The sequence below is a fragment of the Palaemon carinicauda genome, chromosome 2 (genome assembly GCF_036898095.1).
Source record: "Palaemon carinicauda isolate YSFRI2023 chromosome 2, ASM3689809v2, whole genome shotgun sequence".
Lineage (NCBI taxonomy): Eukaryota > Metazoa > Arthropoda > Malacostraca > Decapoda > Palaemonidae > Palaemon > Palaemon carinicauda.
This window is the reverse complement of record NC_090726.1, coordinates 133,630,331-133,653,081: the sequence shown is the minus strand read 5'-3', so window position 1 is coordinate 133,653,081 and position 22,751 is coordinate 133,630,331. Positions and strand designations below refer to the sequence as shown.

General features: G+C 36.2%; 1 protein-coding gene across 5 annotated transcripts in view; it reads right to left on the bottom strand.

Annotated features, from left to right (window-relative positions):
* The window catches only part of LOC137627181 (carbohydrate sulfotransferase 1-like), a 332,737-nt gene that overhangs the window by 114,716 nt on the left and 195,270 nt on the right, over nt 1-22,751 (bottom strand). The window lies entirely within an intron of this gene.

Genomic DNA, 22,751 nt, shown 5'->3' with positions numbered 1-22,751 from the left:
TGATAATGAATTACACGAAGAGAAAAAAAGAAAAAGAAAAATGGAGGATAAATGGAAAATAAATAAAAATAATGAAAACTGGCAACATTACAAAGCAGCTAGAAATCGCTACAATTACCTTATCTTAGTTAAAAAAAAAGGCCTATTATAAAAAAGTGTGCAATGAAAATGACCCACGGAAAATACATAAGAACCTAAAGAAACTATTAGGTCTAAAGACAGAAATAGTGTTGCCTGACATAACTAATGATCCTAAATGCCTAGCAAATGATTTTATTGATTATTTTGAGGAAAAAATAAATCAAATCTGCTCCAGTTTTCACAACATCAGCACAACAGAGCGAAGGAATACATCAGCAACAGGTGTAAATAAGCTAAGGGTATTCAAAGAGTTAAGTCAGAGTGATTATATGAGAATAATAAAGAAAGTAAAAAAAAACCTACTGCGGAAATGATCCATTTCCAATTAATGATGTAAAAAATGCAGAAAATTTCACCAGACTACAAGAGACCTACCGAAACATGGTAAATATGAGTCTAACACAGGCAGTTTTCCCTGATTGTGAAAAAGTTGCGTGTATCAAGGAAAAGGTGATGCGGACAATTTAAGTTCATATAGGCCAATATCAAATCTGTCATATTTTTCGAAAATTATTGAAACTGCTGTACACGAACAAACCTGGAAATATCTGAAAAAATCTAATGCCATACCTGATGATCAATCTGCATACAGAGAAAATTACTCCACAGAAACAACAATGTTAGCGATAAAAAATGACATAACAGAAATTATAACAAATGGCAAGTGTTGCATTCTTGTAATGCTTGATCTAAGTGCAGCATTTGATACTGTAGAACATACATATCTGATGGAAGACCTTAAAGCTGTGGGCATCTAGAACGAGCACACGACTGGTTTGTGAGTTATCTTGAAAATCGCAAAGTTAAAGTAGTAATATCAAATGTTGAATCTGGGACAAGAAAACTAACCAAAGGGGTGCCTCAAGGCAGTGTACTAGGTCCTCTCCTGTTTGAAATTTACACGATTGAACTGGCAAATATACTTGAAACTCACAGAGTTAAGTTTAAAATATACGCTGATGATACACAATTCTATTTCCCAATAGAATCAGTTGATGAAGCTAAAAGAAAGATACATGAAATAATGAATGACATTAAGGCTTGGATGTTAACAAAAAAGCTCAAGCTCAATGAAGACAAAAGTGAATGTATTATTTTTGGAAATGAAAAAGATATAAAAAGAATCGAATGCTTCCAAAGAATTGAAATAGGTCAATCGATCATTGACCTAAAGAAATCTGTCAGGAATCTTGGAGTAATCATGGATGATAGACTGACAATGAACGAACATATAAATAATATGGTAAGAAATTGTAACTATCATATTAGAAACATAGCATTTATTAGTAAATACTTAGATGAAAAATCTATGGCCATACTCATTAATCACCACATATTTTCAAGAATTGATTACTGCAACTCACTGTTCTATGGCTTACCAAATTATCAGCTGAAGAAAATTCAGAGTACAAAACAGAGCCGCTAGATTAATAAAAGGACTACACAATAGGGAAAGAATTACCCCTGCACTAATTAAATTACACTGGCTACCGGTAAAAGCGAGAATTGAATACAAGCTACTCTTACTAACGTTTAAGATACTGAACCAAAATATCTAAAAGAATGCCTGAATAAACTAGAACTAGAAACAAATGTTAACACAAGACACATGAGTGACAAACATAGGCTATCTGAACCAAGAACAAATAGTAAATTTGGTGAAAGGGCTTTTAGCTACTGTGCGCCTAGACACTATAATAAACTGCCAACTGAAATGAAGGACCTAAAGGGAGCAATTGAATTTAAGAAGAAACTAAAGACATTACTTTTCACAAGATCATATGATTTGGAAGATGCTACAATCAAAGAATTGTATAAGTTATAATGAAAATGTTTCGTTAGATGATTAATATGGACCCGCCCGAGAAGTAGTTCACTCGACTTCAGTGGAGGGTTGGATTTAAACCCAAAACAAGTAAACAAGTAAAGCAAGTAGTGTAACCGTAAGAATGAAGAACTAGTAAGTTCCCGTCCATGGACTAGATGATTAAATATTCAAATAGGTAAAGGGTATTAATGTTATGTAAATGACAATCACAGTGTAAAAAGTACTCAAGACTCGTAAATAAAACAGAAAAAAAATAATGAACATGACGCAACAAATATTTTACCCTATATTTTTTTTAAAAATTTTGCCCAGTCGCTTCAATATTTCATTGATCACAAAATCCAAGGATCCACCTTTATATGATTTTATTTATGGTATCATATAAGATTTTTCAATATAATGAAATCTAAGAACAAATATATACTGTGTATATATATATATATATATATATATATATATATATATATATATATATATATATATTTCCGATCCAAAAGGTCAGCTCATTTCAAAATGATGCATTACTTAAAGATCAAGAACCTTCTTTGCTGTCAACAACTGAAAATAAAAAGAGATCAAAACTCACCTGCAGGTATCATAGCTATGTAACTCTTCAGTATGAAATTGAAATCTCTGATAGCTCTACAGACTCAAGTTTATAATGTCAAAACATACATCCAATTGTCATTCCACTGCAAAATCCCTTTGATTGAAATCTACATTTGTCAAAGTAGCGCTCACAATCTCTAAGTTATAAACATATTCTATACTAGCAGGTAATAAGATTAAAATAATCTTTCAATTTTTTTTCGATATTCACCTGCCAGTGAACCCGTTCTCGGGACAGCTCGGCTAACCTCCGACGCGCACCGTCTCAAACCACACACTAACCGACTTCTTTCTTTACATTGCCTTGAGAGTCTCCACCAGCAAACGGCGGTCCTCGACTTCGTTGCGACAAACTCGCCGACCGACACGCTCATCTATTAACCCCACTTTTCCCTAGTCTCATACCTGGCTATCCCTCCCCAATGGACATCGGAGATATCTCCGTACCGTTAAACCTACTTTAGACGTGTTAAAACGTTTATTTCTCTTACTTACGATATACAGTATATAATATATATATATATATATATATATATATATATATATATATATATATATATATATATATATATATATATATATACGGAAATCAACACACATTATGCACAATAGAAATCAATTACTACCTCACATTTAGATCAAACCCCCAGACATTTACAACAAAAATCAAGGAACTTACCTTGCTTTTCGCTTCAAGTATCTAGGGTTCGATCTCAAAGCGAGGTAGAAAATTATACTCATTCATATATATATATATATATATATATATATATATATATATATATATATATATATATATATATATACAGTATGTATATACATATATATATATATATATATATATATATATATACACACACACACAATAACATCAACATTCAACAACAAATGCAGCAGTTTATAGTCCACTGCAGGACTAAGACCTAAGGCATTTCTTTATTCATAACGGGTTTGGCCAGTTTTCATCACTACGCTGGCCAGTGGGGATTGGTGATAGTGCAAAATTTTTCGTCTAATCGCTCATAGCAAACCAACTTAGTATGGATGTCTATGAGTAGTGCATCGTTGCTGATCATGGCGATACGCAAACCCTTTTATCACGTTAAGGTATCGTGACTCAGAAATGTATGTGTGGATATGTATATGTGTGTATGTATATGTGTATATATATATATATATATATATATATATATATATATATATATATGTGTGTGTGTGTGTGTGTGTGAAAAGCAAGACAAATAATCATGAGATATATATATATATATATATATATATATATATATGTGTGTGTGTGTGTGTCTGTGTGTGTAAAGCAAGACAAATAATCATGAGATATATATATATATATATATATATATATATATATATATATATATATATATATATATTTATATATGTGTGTGTATATGTCTGTGTGTGAAAAACAACACACATAATCATGATATATATATATATATATATATATATATATATATATATATATATATATGTAAATAAATAAATATATATATATATATATATATGTAAATAAATATATGTTTATATAATAAAATAATGATCATAATTCACTAGAATTACGAAATGAAAATACCAACTGGACATGAAGACGAAATTCATGGTATGTCAAGGATTTTTTATCTTCGTCCTCAATGTGAATTTACTTAACGTACCATTTAGACAGAAATTCGATAAACAAATTGAACTGTTCCCTTTCTCTAAACATAGGCTATTAAGCTTTTATATGTTTCATCGATTAATCTTTGTGAGTAAAATAATAAATTGGATTAATCAATTAATTCCGTTGTAAGTCGTACAATTATATGAAAGCAGATTACTCTTACAAACTAATGACAGTGAATATCAATAATCTCAAGTCTAATCATTGACAAATCAAATTACCTATTTATTCATCAAGGGTTATCTGGCCTTGTGCTTGCAATAATCATAAACGGATAATGAAATTAATTATCCACAGAAACACGTCGCTTGAAATTTTGGTGAACTTTTAAAAATATTTTTGGGAGATTAAGGTAAATCACATCTATTCTAATATTTTAAAAAATGGACATGGGCAGGACACACAATGAGAGTGACAGATAATAGATGAACCTTAAGGATAACAGAATGGGTCCCAAGAGCTTGCAAAAGAAGTAAAGGAAGGAAAAAAAGACGATGGATAGACGAACGAAGAAAGTTTGCGTGTGTGGTCTGGCATCGAAAGACAATAAACAGACGCGAATGGAAGAACATATATGAGGCCTTTGTTCTGCAGTGGACTAGTAACTGCTGCTGCTGCTGGAGATGATGATGGCATGTAATGACTTTGGAAATCAGAACCATTTTTCTTACAAACAACCAAATTATTTTGAGTCTTGTTTCTTTTTCTTTCGGCTTTTCTCATTCAGGGGTCGGCACAGCGAATCATTTGTCTCCATTTACTTCTTTTTACGCCAACAGACTTCATATCTTCTCTTAATGAATCTTCCTATCTGAGCAAAAGCGCGAATTGAATACGAGCAAGGCAGAAAATCAGATGAGAATAGGAATTAGTTGCTAATTCAAGACGGTGAATCAGACGAATGTTAAAAATTAGTCATTAAATCAAATGATTTCTTGCTACGTACTGATAATCTTATGTATTGAAGAAATTAATCAGATGAATTTTACACAATAAATATCATGAAATAAGAGGAATTTTGAGTTTTGAATTTGGTAAATAAATGAATTTTCCGCAGTGAAGTTGGTGACTTCGATAAATATTACATAATAAAGTATGAACATTACTGAATTCTATGCATCTAAGCTATGAAATCCAAAATCCAATTATATGAAACTGATAATCAGACGAGGCTTGTGCTTTAATCCTTATTATAAAAACGTTGGGAATCGATGCCGAAAGACTGCGATAGCAACCTCTCATTTGTTTCAATCGATAACACAATCTCTTTAAGCGTATTTGGAATTCCTCTGTTAACAAAAGAACTCGGAGTTTCATCGAAGCATTTTGGAAAGGATAATTCCCTTAGAATACAAGGTCTTCCTTGTGAGTTCAAGAAGATTTTTTTTTTTAAACTCGGACAGACAATACGCTAATTAGTAAAATTACTCCAGTTATTAGCTAATTCACTTCCATCATAGACCCAAACTTCTTGCAGCTCTCCGCTAATTAGTTCTGGTTGTTAATGAGCTTCTTGAAAAAATTTTGCGTTTTCTTTCTCTGGATATTGTGTAATTGCTAAAATCTATTTAATGATCATTTAATAAACACCTTTCCTCGTATATTGAATTCTATTAATTTCTGTTCAATCCAATAAGTATGTCAAGTACTTGAACTCCTCATCAAGAGTATGGCAAAGAATAAAGTAAACTATCTAGTGGGGTGAAAGTGGGATATTAGTTTTGGAGCAGTGAACTAATATAAAGAAAACAAAGAAAGGAGTAGACTCATGTGCTCTGAAGATCTTTCCTTAAAAACTAGGCAAGTCGAGTAACTTACTGTAGTCGGGAAAGTCTCTCTCTCTCTCTCTCTCTCTCTCTCTCTCTCTCTCTCGTGGCCAAGTGGTAAGTCACTGTACATACAAGTTTCTTGGACCAGGGCTCGACTCCCGGCCGGTCAGAAGCTGCTGTCTTTGTGTGATTTCGCCTGGGACTCTGGCTCTGATCCCGAAGTCGTTATGGCTTATTTGAATATATATATATATATATATATATATATATATATATATATATATATATATATATATATACAATATGATATATTGATATATAGTTTTATATACGGACTATGGCTATTCATCATTATAATAATGTAAGTACAGATTGTTGTCGATACCATTTTTATTACGAACACAACATCCTGAAAAAGGAAAAAAAAAAGAAAAAAAGTGAAAGTTTGGACTTTATAACATATATATATATATATATATATATATATATATATATATATATATATATATATATATATATATATAATGTAAGGGTTGAAAAAAATCATGATTTTTCTAAATAAAAGAAATAGGTTTATTGGATTTAAATCAATGTTTTTATTCAAATGATTTTTTCAATAATACTTATTTCCTGATGCTTATTATTTCTTTCAGTGTTATGAGGGTTTTTCTGGTATTAAACTTGATCAATGTAGAATGAAACCATAGTTTAATATATATTTCTCTTTAAAAAAAAAACAAAATTTAGGCTAATTATTTAATCGGAGCGGACAAGTTACAGTAACTAGTACATAAATATAGAGAAAAACAAGCGAAACTGCAATCAAACAAAAATACATATATACAGCAGTTTCATTTTAACATACAATGCACAGTAAGAAATAATACAGTACGCAAACATATAGCGTACTGCACTAGCATCAAAATTTGTAATTGCTATTAACGCTGTTAAAAAATCACGACCTTTATAATTTGTATAATAGCAACAATAACTTCAATTCCTAAGTACTACAAGTTTCCCCGAAATGTTATAGCTATTAACAGGGATTTTGTTCATTTATTGCAAAACTCATAAATAGTGACTAGTTTGGGAAGTTTTCTCTTTTCCAAGGCAATTTCTGACAGTATATTTAAATTTGATTTAATTATGAATTTTTTATTTTGATTTAAATCGATTTAAATGAAGCCAACCTTGATATATATATATATATATATATATATATATATATATATATATATATATATATATATATGTATATATATATAAGCATATATATGTATATATATATTTCTATATATATATATATATTTATATATATATATAAATACATATATATGCTTATATATATACATATATATACATATATATATACATATACATATATATATATATATATATATATATATATATATATATATATATATATATATATATATATATATATATATATTTCCCAAGCTTCTCTGATTTATGAGAAGGGGCAATCTCTCTTTTCTCTTTTAAGAGTATTTCTCAAGTCATCAAGTTAAAAATATATATCAACGTTTGACATATGTAAGTAGGGCATTTTAGAGAGAGAGAGAGAGAGAGAGAGAGAGAGAGAGAGAGAGAGAGAGAGAGAGAGAGAGAGGGGGGGGGGGGTAAATCACAAATCACAACCACGCGCAAGCTATCAGATGATGACTAAACATGTCGAGCACTACTCGCTAAGCAGCAACGTCTAGATCCTTAACCCCTCTTGCATCCAAGGACGAGTACACAATTGCATTAGAAGTAAGTCAGGATAAGTAATACTCTCCCAGGACCACTGATAACGCGCATAAAGATCTACACTTATAAACAAGTTGCTTATCAATTAATATACTTTTACACTACGTTCGAATAAATACAGTTATTCTGCAGTTATGTCAAAATAATCCTTCTCTAAACATGTAAACAGATGATACCAGTTATGAAAAGGATATCGAATGCTATTTTTTCATCGTATTCTGTCTCGCTACAAAATAATAAACTTTCAACACAGCTGATTAAACTCTCTCTCTCTCTCTCTCTCTCTCTCTCTCTCTCTCTCTCTCTCTCTCTCTCTCTCTCTCTCTCTCTAGTTTTATGACGTTGGGTATATAATAGTGTACCCATGTAAGCAAAGTAATTATATCAAATAAATAATTATTGCCACTTTCCCTTATAGATCAAAGTCAAATATGATATAATATTGTCTAATCAGAGATTGTGCCTCCTCACATATATTCTATATACACGTACTAAAGAGACCCTGCTTCTTAAGGAGAAAGCTCAGTATGCAGTATTTTATGCAAGCATATGCAGCATCCACCTAGAGGTTTTCATCTTTCATGTTTTCGTTCTCTATTACATGCATTTCATATCTTGACATTTGGAGACCGTTTATTTTGTCTTTCAATGAAGCCCCAAGATACATCGGACTTATGTGAATAGAAACACATTTTAGGATAAAAAAATACTCTGAGGAGATTGAAACTGTCACACGCAGTCTGCCCAATTTAATAGTCTGAAAAAAACAACCACTTTACAAATTGTAATTCATAATTTCATTTACGGATTAATACAGGCAGAGAAAGGATTTATCACACTATTGTAAAGGATCCCTTTCTCAGCGGAGATACTTAACGTGGTGAAATGGTTTGTGTATCGCCATGATCAGCAAAGCTGTACTAGTCAGGGCCGCCCATACTAGTATGATTTGCTGTGAACGATCATACTAAAGTCTCCCACCATCACCAATTCACTCTGGTCAGCGTTTTGATGCAAACTGGCCAAACCCAAGACATGAATAAAGATATTTTTAAAGGCAGGAAAATGCCCGAGAGACTGACCATATACAGTATACATATGATCAGCGCCCAAGACCCCTCTCCACCCAAGCTAGGAGCAGGAAAAGCCAGGCAATGGCTACTGATGACTCAGCAGGTAGACATATAGACTCACCCAACCACCTGAGGCCTTGTCCTGCAATGGACTAGAAACGGCAGCATTTGTTGCTTGTTATTGAAAAAGATTTCAAAAGATGTAATTGGTCAACAGGACATGCTTTGAAAAAAAAATATACATTTATTGCAGACATATTTCAAAATAGGCAAAAGGTTATATTTGATAACGGTGCTCTGCTGCATTTCACAAAGGGTACGCCTTAATTGCATTGTGCTAGAGAGGCCGAGCTCAAAGGACGAGAGAGATATATTTCAGTAATCCCCTTAGGGAGGGACTAGAGAATAAGGAATGGAATCCTCCTTGTTGTGCAAGTCAGTTTGTAAATAAGCGAGATGGGTTCAATGGGGTTGTTGCTAAGGCTGTGCATTATAAAGCACTGCTTCATCATCTTTACCTCGGCCAACGAAGTTGATAGGAGGTTATGTTTTACCCCCTATTTGTGTGTTTGTGTTTGTTTGCCTGTGTGTTTCTTTGTGAACAGCTTCTTGGCCACAATTTTAATCGTAGAGTAATGAAACTTGCAGGGATTAATTTTTATGCAAAAAGCTTGAAGTTATTAATATTTTGAAAGTCAAGGTCAACGGTCAAGATCACGGTCGAGCAAAATGTCATATTCACGTAATTAGCCATAAGTTTGGGCACCGTTGTCACAGATTTTTCAAACGTGGTTCATATTTGATTTTGTGAAAAGCCACGCCAATTAATACATGTTAAGCTTAAAGGTCAAGGTCGAGGTCGAGCAAAATGTCACGAAATAAGCTGCCGCGGCGGAGGTCTGCGCTCTACTGAGTGTCCCTCTAGTTTGTTATGTTATATCAACAGCTTTCCAGAAACTATTACCATCTACAGTATATAGCAATAAACACCTATACTGTATATATACAGTACACATACACATATAATAATCTTTCATCAACAACAACAAAATTACTTCCCTGACATTAGAGAATTTTTTTTTTCACAACGATGAGTTTCTAATAAGATTAGTTTCTAACAATGGCAAAAAACAGGAATTTCAATCATAATAATAACTTCAATAAATTCGATACGTATCATAATTTCAATCAAATATCTCCAAGAAAGCCACTACTAATAAAACCCTCTTTGAAGTATCTTATCCGGTTCTGACCTCATTAAAAAACCCGTCTGACTACACCAAAGTATTTTCAGGACAACAGTAAACTTCAGCAAGACAAACTCGAATTGCTATGTTGTCTTGACGACATTAAAAACTGTCGCTGACAACAGTATTGTTACAGCACCAATGTTTACAAACAAACAGAAATTTACTTATGCAACACCGAAATTGTTTCTTGATAGACAACATGTTCTCACGTTACCAGCACTAAAATCTTTCCAGAAATCGAATCATTATTGCCATGACCACAACAAAAAAACTTTTTTAATTAAGCTAATTCAATCAAGATTACACTGGAACCTTAATAGCAGATTCTTATGCTGATCAAAATTAATCTAAAAAGAAAAACTGGATAAAATCAAACATGGAAACACAAAACATTTTTCCTGGAATCGTCTTCTAAAAGGATTTTTTTCCGATAGAGATAACCCTGAGGAGATGTAGTCGGTCGATGAGGACGTCGAATAAATTATCAAATATGCGTTTTCTCTTCTACTTTTTCCGTTCCCTGTCGCATCTCTTTCCAGCCGCTTTCCCATCCTACAACCTCCCAAAAAGGATCCTTTCTCCTTATTCCTAACAATTCTCCCCTCCCGCCCTTTCCCAACCAAAGAGAGAGAGAAGAGAGAGAGAGAGAGAGAGAGAGAGAGAGAGAGAGAGAGAGAGAGAGAGAGAGAGAGAATCTGTGACGCAAGACTATTGACCAGGTGACGTCACACAACCTTTCTCTCTTCGTAAACCATCAGACCTTTCGTCTTGATGAACATTAGCTACTGGGGGGGGGGGCAATATTGAAATGGGATTGGCAGTAGAAATATATATATTTCATCTGTGAATGACGTACTCGATATCACTTCGAAAACGCTCAATGGTGACATTTGAAAAACGTTCGTGATTGCTCACATGAAGGGTGCCTTCATAAATACATATTCGCACATAATTCTGTACGTAAGGAGTATATACTCTTTTCCTATCAATCGTGTAATTTTTTATTGCAAATTATCACATACCTTATAAGGATACTAGCATAAAAAAAAACCGCTATCGAAAACGCAAACCGTGCACGGTCATGTATGCATACTGTACACACACATATATAAATATGTATGTATATATATATATATATATATATATATATATATATACATATATATATATAAATTATATATATATATCTATATATATATATACTGTATATATATATATATATATATATATATATATATATATATATATAAATTATATATATATATATATATATCTATATCTATATATATATATATACATATATATATATATATATATATATATATATATATATATATAGCAAAACTGTTGAAACAGAAATAAAATGACAAGTTAGGCTAATGGGCATCAAAAGCAATAGTCCTAATTTTCTCGGAAATGGATAACTAATAAATGTACAACTGACGCATGAACACGTAAGCTCCTTAACGTACTATTATCAAATACCATTGCTCCGCATAACCATTTGCAATAAAACACAAATAAATAATTTCCAAAAATAATCCTGAACATTATAAAACAATGAAAACTTTTATTGAATTTCTATAGAGCGAAGCTACACTGAGATAACATGAAAATATATTCAAAGTTAGACAGCAACCCAAACATCATCATTTTCTGAGGAATATTATTATTATTATTATTTTTATTATTATTATTATTATTATTACTATTGTTATTATTATTATTATTATTATTATTAGCTAAGCTACTACCCTAGTTGAATAAGCAAGATGCTATAAGCCCAAGGGCTCCAACGGAGAAAAATAGCCCAGCGAGGAGACGAAATAGAGAAATAAATAAACGATATAAGAAGTAATGAACAATTGAAATAAAATATCTTAAGAACAATAACAACATTGAAACAGATATTTCATATGCAAACTATAAAAAGACTTATGTCAGCCTGTTCAACATAAAAACATTTGCTGCAAGTTTAAACGTTTGAAGTTCCACTGATTCAGCTACCCGATTAGGAAGATCATCCCACAACTTGGTCACAGCTCGAATAAAACTTCGTGAATATACTCTTAAAAGTTATGCATCGTTTCATTAGTTAGACGTTAAAATGACTATCCACCAAGTTGTTCTCTAGTCTTGGCCTCTTGGGTAGGGCCACAGCCTCTGTACCATGGCCTTTAGCTGTCTTGGATTAGAGTTCTCTTTCCTGAGCGAACACTCGGCCAGACTAATCTATCTCATTTCTTTTCCTCTGGCTTTTTTGAAGTTTTTATAGCTTATATAGTATATGGAAGATCTAATTTAATGCTGTTACTATTCTTAAACGAATGATTTATTATGATTGTTTATTGCTTCACCTTTAGTTTATTTATTTCCTTGTTTCCTTTCATCATTGGGCTATATTTCCCTGTTGAAGTACTTGGGCTTAGAGCATCTTGCTTTTCAACCTAGGGTTATAGCTTGGCCATATAGATATATGGTCAGCGCCCAAGCCCCAACTCCATCAAGGTAAGATCAGGGAGGGCCAGGCAATGGCTGTTGATGACTAGACAAGTAGACCTATAGGCTCCCCAACATCCCTCTTCCCTAACTCAGTAGAACGGTGAGGCTACAGACGCAACTAGAAACTATCGAGCTGGAGCGGGTGTCAAACATACGTCCAACTAACTGCTAGGCAGGGAGGACGTTTTCAATATAATTCGGATACATAGTTAATCATGAAACGGGAGTTACACAATAGGTAAAAGTCACCATGTTTCAGAAAGTAACAAACAAACAAATGATTATTCTTAAGACGAATTTTCAAAATACTATTGATAAACAAAAATTGTAACACCACTTAGTGCCCAAAGTATCGGCTGTTGATCCAAACTCTTATAATTTGATTACCTATTGATTTGTAAACATTAACCCAGTTATCAGTCATAACTTTCCAACATATATTTCTCACTAACACTGAATACTGAACTTTCATTGTTTTATTCAATCCATACCTGCTTATATACACACACACACACACACACACACACACACACACATATATATATATATATATATATATATATATATATATATATATATATATATATATATATATATAAATACTGTATATATATATATAATATATATATATATATATATATATATATATATATATATATATATATATATATATATATATATATATGTGTGTGTGTGTGTGTGTGTGTGTGTGTGTGTGTGAATATTTCAGACCAATTGTCCGGGCGTTCAACTGTTAAACGATAAAACGAATATATTCAGATCGACAAAAGTCCTAGCCCTCTACTTTCCTAATCTTGAAAAATTCTTCAACATGGGGTTACTAAGAATGCGAACACCCAAGCCTGTTGGAAGACGTTTGTTAGGTCATCTACAGTAACAGGTGGCTGTTTTAATTATGTCAGTCAATCATTCAAAAGAAATAATACTGCTAGAGTACTTGTTCTGAAATGTATCTCCCATCTAAAGTCTAATGGGAAAAGAACCCTCTAGTATTTTCTTTTTTTATATCAACGCTTAGACAACAAATCCGCTCTTGGCTTAGTGGAAAGAAAAAAAGAAAATGGAAGGAAAAGTGGTACTTCATCACGATAGAACCGACAAACCTGTCTTTTAAAAGAAAAGCTTATGTGAATTGGCACTCGCGGAACCCCGGCGAAACTTTCAGTTGAATCTCACAGGAATATGTTGTTTTCCTTAATGCATAAAAAAGTTACATTGTCTCTATATCGGTTTCCGTGACAAAATGATAATGATGTACAGTATTACAAGTCAACATATCACAATTAACATAACAAATAATTTCACAATTGACTCATAAAACAATTGACTAAATCAATTAATAGAATCCAGTTAAATCAAAGCAATGCCGTAAAATTTACGGGAGAAAAACAAGAAAAAAGAGAAACAAGCGAGTGAGTCATTACGATTCACATAAGAAAATGAGAAGCAAGTACATAAAGCAAATAACCAAGCAAAATTCTCGAGCAACCCGGATTCATCAACCAGATTTTTCTTACGACTCGTAAGTCTAAGTATACATAGACCTAGGGGTAGACCACGGTCTATGTATACCAAGACTTAGGGGTAGAACAAGGTCTACTGTATGTATACCTTGACTTAGTGGTAGAACACTGCCTATGCATACCTAGACATAGGGCAAGACCACGGTCTAGGTCTTTAGACCGTGGGGTAGACTAACCACCCCAATCACCCCACCAACCCACCCTACCTCAACTAGACGTTAAAATGACTATCCTCCTATAGTTGTTCTCTAGTCTTGGCCTCTTAGGTAGGTCAAAATTTACGATTTCTCTTCTAAGCTCAAAAGATTCTCCAAAACCTAAGTTAAAATAGCGATACTTTATATATATCCTAAAATAAATATCTTATTTCACACTTTTAGCGAGAGCGGGACAAGGGCGCAACTGGGATATACTGTGTTTGAAAGAATAAGAGAAGATGAGAGGGAGTGGGGGAACTTGTTAAATTTTTTTTTTATCTATGACTGGTAATTACAGCCCCTGTCAAGGATGGGTTTTTTAATGGTTAGTTGTAAAGTTGAGCAGCAACATTACGTAAAAGTAAAAACAAAATATTAGAGGGTTGTCTTAAGTCTTTAATTTATTTTTCTTTGTTAGTTAATTAAGGGAGCACTTATCATAAGCTTTAAAGTATTTTTTTTATTCGTTACTCCTACAATGCTATCATAGAAACAGGTTTTATAGGCAAAATTTAAATCTATCACATTTTTTTTTTATAAAATAATTTTATTCATCTATATTCTCTACTATATATATCTATTTCAAATTTTTTTATTTATTTTATTTTCCTCAATTTAGTCGGGCCAGCTTGGTAAAAGTCGGGGCTGGTTAATCTCTTACCTTTTAATAAAAATGCCATCATAATTTATGATTCTATGCAGCGCTGCGCCCACCTAAGACCAAACCTCAATGAGTCCGTTTCACCGAAAAAGACCTAACAAAATATCTGTCGTGGAAAACGACTGGTATATTGAAATATAGTTAATGCAATGAGATTATTCTAGGAGATGCTGTAGTACCAACCGCAAAAGGTTAAATCCTTGGCCATAACGTATCAGGTACCTAGGACCAATGCCTAAACCTGTTTTGTAACATAAAAGGGAAAACCGTGTGTAGCCCAAGATGATTAGATATGGTTATATAACCTCTTTCCTTCGTGGAAAGACTGGTTAAAAGGACAGGAAATAGTCAATCACTCTGCGGTGACTCAGATGTTCTACAACATCTGAGTAAAGGTTCTATTTATGGTATTACGATACAATATTGCATAACAGAGCTCCTAGGATAGCCATTTTCAGACCAACTATCATCAAAACTACATCTTTAAAGAGTGGTAATAAAAATATGGATATACCCATCTTGAATTTATCCCGCTGTGGTTAAAACAGTCCCAAGTGCATTCAGTGAGTATTCTACTCTAGTGAAAGCGAGCCGTCAAAAAAGACAGACAGATAGATATGCACACACACTAATTCAACCCTTCCAACACCCTCTCCCCAGGTTATGCCTACTCTCTCTCCCCTCTACCCAAGGGATGGGCAGCGTGATTAGAAATATATATATATATATATATATATATATATATATATATATATATATATATATATATATATATATATATATATATATATATATATATATATATATAAGAATTAAATTAAGATAATGTTAAATTAAAATGCAGGGATATCAAATAAGAGTTATGGACGAAACCTCTAAAGATTGTTAATGAATATACGTAATTAGGACAGACAGTAAATGTTTCCCCAAGACACGAGACCGAAATTAAAAGAAGGGTAAGCATGTAATGGAAAGCATTTAGTAAACAAAATGAGATTATGAAAATTAAAATCCCACTTTCTCTAAAATGAAAAATACTTAATCAGGTGGCCCTACCAGTTTTAAATTATGCATCAGAAACTTGGAGCCTTATAGCCTTAGAACATACGCTAGTTAAAACTCAAAGGGCCATGGAAAGAATAAGGGTGGAATTATCACCGAGAGACAAAGAAAGAGCAACATGGACAGAAGAGCAAACTGAAGTAGATGATATTCTAACATGTAAGAAAAAGAAATGGACTTGGGCAGGACATATTATGAGAATGGCAATTAATAAATGGACATTAAGTATAACAGTGGGGTCCCTAGAGATTGCAAAGGAAGCAGGGGAAGGAAATGAAGACGATGGATTGACAAACTAAGAGCGGACTTTGGACTGGCATAGAAAAACCATAAACTGACGCAAGAGGAAGGACATGTCTGAGGCCTTTGTTCTGCAGTAGACTAATAACAGCTGATGATGATAATATATATACCTATATATATATATATATATATATATATATATATATATATATATATATATATACATATATATGTATGTATATATATACACACACATATATATATTATATATATATATATATATATATATATATATATATATATATAAATATATGTATATGTGTGTATACACACACACACACACACACACATATATATATATATATATATATATATATATATATATATATATATATATATATATATATATATATATATATAGATAGATAGATATATATATATAAATATACACATATATATATACATTTATATATATATATAAATATACACATTATATATATATAGATATATATAAATATACATATATATATATATATATATGTATATATATATATATATATATATATATACATTTATATATATATAATATATAAATATACACATTATATATATGTATACAGTATATATGAGCTAATCACAGTCAGGTTGGCCGTTACTGATCGGGATGAGTGAGTGTCAACAGATTTTTCTTCTTTGTTAAAGGAAAGACGGTTACGATGTGGCTTGGGTGGCACTTTGAAAATGACGGTTGTAAAGCTTGGCGTCACCTAAACCTCTTCCGATTGGTTGTTATGAGACTTTCGGGTCAAAACAACCAATCATTGATCAGGCCTAGTGAGGCTATGTATGGGCGCTTGGGTAAAAACCCCATAGGACAGTCAGTCTGGTTTTGGAGGTCGATAGAGAGTGTCAGGTGCCAAGATGTGTGTGCCGAACCGTGTACCATTTTTCTGAGGGCTTTTTCTTAGTAACGTAACGTAATCATAATTAAGAGCGCCCTTGTAAACTTAAGAGAATACAGCATGTGTCAAACGATCAACTCGGCTATTATTTGTGCATGACCCCCCTCTCAAATTGTGTTAACTATAAAATGGATTTTCTCTATCTTTGTTTCCCCCAAGATGTGAAGTGTGGGGCCCCCCCCCCTTAATACGACCTAGATTGGGTCCTATTAAATGGTGTCAGGTGTTGTGGGGTGTATTAACAGGTTAACGTCTGTGCTAAGTGATTTTAGCCGACGTGAGATTTTTGAAAAAAGTGGAAACAAAAGATAATAGTGATAATGGTTAACACGAGAAGTTCGACGTCGAGTGGCGGTGGCGGAGAGAGAGGCAAGACGAACGCCGCAGCTATTGTAGACACGATACTCGGGGAAGAGAATTTGGGAATAGGCGCACCGATATACATCCAAACACTCATGCGCGAAATGGCGGAAATACGTAGATGCATGCAGAAAGATCAGAACAATAGAAGTAATATTACAACCTCAACTCGGTTGGAAATTGACGCGGGACCTCCTTCGCTAGAACCAGTACGAGCGCGTGATCTTCTGGTACCAACGATTCCGATTGTCGAGTTCAATGATTCCCACCCCGCTGAGGGATACTTTTCGATTGAAGCCTTCTTGGGGGTCGTAGAGGATGCTACTGCAGGATGGTCCGATAGACATCGGATTATACTGACCAACCAGAAGATAACCGGAGCAGCAGCCGACAAGATACTAGGATGGAGGGGTCGGCCAACGGACTGGGAGTCCTTCAAAAACGAACTCCTGAAACGGTTTGGCCTCTCTGAAACTGAGAAGACGACCCTATGGCAGAAGTACCAGCCAACCTTGCGGGCAGGAGAATCCCTTTCGTATTTCGTCGAACGGATATCTAGAGATTTAAACAGTTTAGTCCGGAAGGCTGTAGGGACCCAGAATGGCGAGAAAGATATTGCAAACAGAAACTGATGGAAGCGGTCCCCTTGTCAGTTACGGCCGCCCTACAAGTTCCCGGGCAGTCCTTGTACGATGTCATTCCTACCGTACAGGCAGCGCTGAGCGTATACAGGGAACGACGAGCAGGGGGAGGGGCAAACCAGTGGCCGACATCCAAGATAGCTGCAACCCAGACGTCGAGGCAGCCCGACACCCAGCCGGCTTCGACAGCCTCCCAGGGGTGGGGTGCCCGTAGCAGTGGACCTCGAAGAGGCAGAGGTCCAAGAAGTGGGGATGCAGTGAATGGAAATTGTTGGAACTGTGGGGGAAGGGGGCACCTTCGAGCTGTATGCCCCTCCGTCGAGCAGCGGCGGTGTTTTGGATGCCATGCCATAGACCACCTAATGAACAGCTGTCCAAAAAACGGCGTCGGCTCAAGGGATCACGTTCCCCCTGCACCAGCAAGAGGAAGGGGAAAACGACACGGGACGGGGGCCAAGGGTCCTTCGGGCCGTCTGTCCGAACCGCCAGGACCAAAGACAGAAGAGCCAAGGAGTCAAACGTCACCCCCCAGTGTGACGTCGGGGGAGGCCAGTCAGTGCCCCAGCCAGCAGTAAGGGATACCCCCGGGCCAGCGAGCGCGACTTCCCCGGGAGTGCCAGAGGGGGTTCGGGAGGTAGAGCAGCCGCCTCCCACCGCCGCTCCCACACATGCAAGTAGGAATGCGGTCCCCGTTCTTAGAGTAGAGCTGGGATCGGGTGTGCAACGCGCTCTGCTTGATTCCGGGGCCAGTGTATCCCTTATGGAAGAACATTTGGCGACGGATGCCATACAAACATCGAAGGAGTGCCTGGTGTTGAACACGGCTGGGGGTCACAAACTGATGACCCGACGTATTGTTAGACAGAGATTCATCATTCAAGATCGAGAAGTGACCCATGCCTTATATGTCATTCCGACATTGAATATGGGGGATATTCCCATTATCCTGGGAATCGATTTCATCAAGGAGAAACAAGTGACAATACGGGGCCCCGATGGGGAGGGGCTGGAAGTGAGGTGGAAAGTGGGACCAGGAGAAGAGACAGAGATACCCGTTATGGGGGAAACCCGGCCTCGAGTTAGGGTCGCCCTTACTGCTAAGGGGATAGCAGGGGCAGTTCCTGCCGGGCAGGAGGCAGGTGAATCAATCCCCCCATCCTCCCTCTACTCCCTATCAGTGGCACCCGCACCGGAAATGTGCGAAGGCGACCTAGTGTACGTAAAACCACATCAAAAGTGGCAGGATTTCATGTCTCCAGGGGTCACCACCGTTAGCGAAGGAAAGGTTGAAATTCCCTTTATAAATGTAAGTACCCAGTGGTTCCACTTAGGCACTGAGTCGGTCTGCGACCTTGAGTTATGTTCATTTGTGACAGCCGAACGGACACTGGCGACCTTGTCTTTCCATGGTCAAGGTCCCGGTGGGGACAGGCTGAGAAAGCTCCGTCAAACAGCTATTGGAGCGACCCCAATTAATTATTATAAGAGAGTAGGAGATATTGTAGAGAATTTTGAGGACGTAATTGCAGTTGGAGATGAAACCCCAGGGAGAATTACTAAGTTTCCATTTAACATCGAGACTGGCAGTCACCCCCCAATTCGTTCTAAACCTTATAGGACTCCCGTCTGTCATGTAGAGGCAATTGAAAGAGAAATAAATAAATTAAAAGAGCAAGGTACGATTCGAGAAAGCGAGTCCCCCGGGGCTTCTCCAATTGTGATGGTTCGTAAGAAGGATTGTTCTTTTCGATTATGCGTAGATTATAGGAGGATAAATGCTGTTACCAAGGATAATGCATACCCTTTGCCCTCTATCGAGGAACTGTTACTTAAAGTCAGAGAAAGCAGGTTTTTTCTACTTTAGATTTAAAGTCCGGGTATCTCCAAATTCCCTTAGATGACGTAAGTAAAGAAAAAACGGCCTTTATAGCAAATGATCAATTGCTTGAGTATAATTATCTCCCTTTCGGATTAAAGAATGCTCCTGCCCATTTTTCTCGTGTGATGATGTCTGTACTAGCTTCATTGTTAGGACATAGTGTTTTTGTCTATTTGGATGATATAATTGTAATTGAGGCTACGGCAGACGAGCATGAAAAAAATCTTATACAAGTGTTAGAAGCCTTGAGACGTCAGGGGATGAAGATTAATTTAGACAAATGTAAATTTTTCCAACAAGAAGTAGAATTTTTGGGGCACATAGTAACACCCGAAGGCCTAAGGCCTTGTGCCAATAAAGTAGCTGCAATCAGGGAATTTCCAGAGCCAAAGAACGCTAAGGAAGTAGCCAGTTTTCTCGGGCTCGCTGGCTACTACCGTAAATTTATACAGAACTTCGGTCACATAGCACGACCGCTAGACTCATTGAGGAAGCGGCCTGAGTTTCAGTGGGGAGAAAGAGAAAAAGCTGCTTTTCAGACATTAAAGAAAGCACACACGAGCGACGAATTTTTGGTTTATCCAAGGTTCGATCGGCCGTTTTTGGTATAGACCGACGCGAGTCAGATCGCGATCAGCGGAGTCATTTCTCAGGTTGATGATGAAGGGAATGAGAGGCCTATTTGTTTCGCTTCACGGGCTTTAAAAGGACCAGAGGTTAGGTACAGTACCTTCGATAGAGAGGCATTGGCAATTCTATGGATGCTGGAGAGACACTGCTACTTCTTGCTTGGGCATAAAATAAATACAGATCATCGGCCGTTGCGAGACTTGTTTAAAAAAGGGGAATTAAATACTTGGCAAGCTCGGTGGATTGAGTGGTTGTTAGAGTTTGATATTGTAAATTTCGAGCATATTGCGGGGAAGTCAAATAAAGTAGCAGACGCTCTCTCCAGGACCGCCATAGCGGCTGTAACAACTAGGTCGGCAAGGCGGAAGGGAAAACAACAGGAGAGTTTGGGGTCAAATACACCTGTGGGAGGAGCACATAGAAAACGGGAAGATCTTGGCAACTCTAGTGTGAGAGAGAGAGAGGAAGGGAACTGTCCGGAGGATGTGAATGTTGGGAGTTCCACGGGGGGAACTCAAGAGAGAATGCCCCATGAATGAGTGTGTGGTCGATTTGTGTGGTTGGAGTGTGGGTGAGCTTGTTGCTGGACAAAAATCTGAAACTTGGATCGAACAGGTCAAGAGGTGTGTGAGAGATGCGAGTAGCAAGCTCCCGGATTTCTTGCGCATGCGAAGAGACGAGTTCTTCATCGAAGACGATATCCTATTTTATAAATATGAGAAGAGACCGGGAGATATCCGATCTCGCGTTGTTCTCCCTTCCTCTTTGATAGAGAAAGCCATCCATGTAATTCATGTAAGTCCTTACGCAGGACATGTAGGTATAGAGAGGTTAGGTTTATTAATAAGTGACCATGTGATCCCGAAGGCCAGAACATGGTCAATAGTGCCTGTTAAGTTTAATAGAGTGCATATGGACGTCCTGGGTCCATTCCCCCCCGGTGACGGGCAGTTTAAGTACGTGTGTGTGTTTGTAGATGCATTCACACGCTTCACACACACATATGCAATGGTGGACAAAACCGCAGTGTCGGTTGCGAAGGCGTTGTGCTCCTTCATAGTGAGGTACGGATGTCCACGTACATTGATAAGTGACAATGGTAGAGAGTTTGTGAATGAAGTGTGCAAGGGGGTAACCCAGATCATGAAAATAGATCATTTCACGATCGCCTATTATCGGCCATCAGCAAATGGGCTCGTCGAGTCCCATAACCGAGAGGTGACAAATATTTTAAGGTATCTTGTGGGGGACAATCCAAACCAGTGGGTGGAAATGTTACCGTGGGCGGAGTTCGCCCTAAATACGGCATATAATGGCTCTGTTAGGGATACACCGTTTTTTATGCTTTTTGCGCAGGACCCTGTGTTGCCGTATACCGTTGTCATGGACCCCCACACACTGCCATTATACAACACAGAACAATATCGGGTGATGATGTGTAATTTGGCTCGGAGAGTGTTTCAGATAACCCAAAAGTACTTGCTGAGGGCCAATGAGAAGTATCAGACGAAATACGATCAGCGTTTCCGAACGCGCACGTCTGATATACAGATAGGGGACAGAATCTATCTAAAAAGGTTGCAACCGAGGAAGCATAAACTGGAAGCCTCATATGTTGGACCGTATCGTGTAAAAGAAATTAAAGCCGATATGGCGGTCATCCAACACATCCGGACCGGGACCAAAGGCGAGTATCACCTTTCGCATATGCGTCCGGTCCGAGAGGACAACTTGGTGTGGTATTTGAATAAGCCGGTGCCACCTTACCCCGGGCTACCTGGCTACTTGGGGGAGGAAAGTGAGGAGGAGGCCCGAGCATGTGTCAGTGCCTTACTTAGGGCACGAGAGAGTGCGAGAGGGCATGGGCCTTGAGATAATGTCTACCACAAGGTGATTGAGGTCGCGGAATCAGGTTTCTTTTACGTATGTTTGTTCTGAGTGTTTTTAGA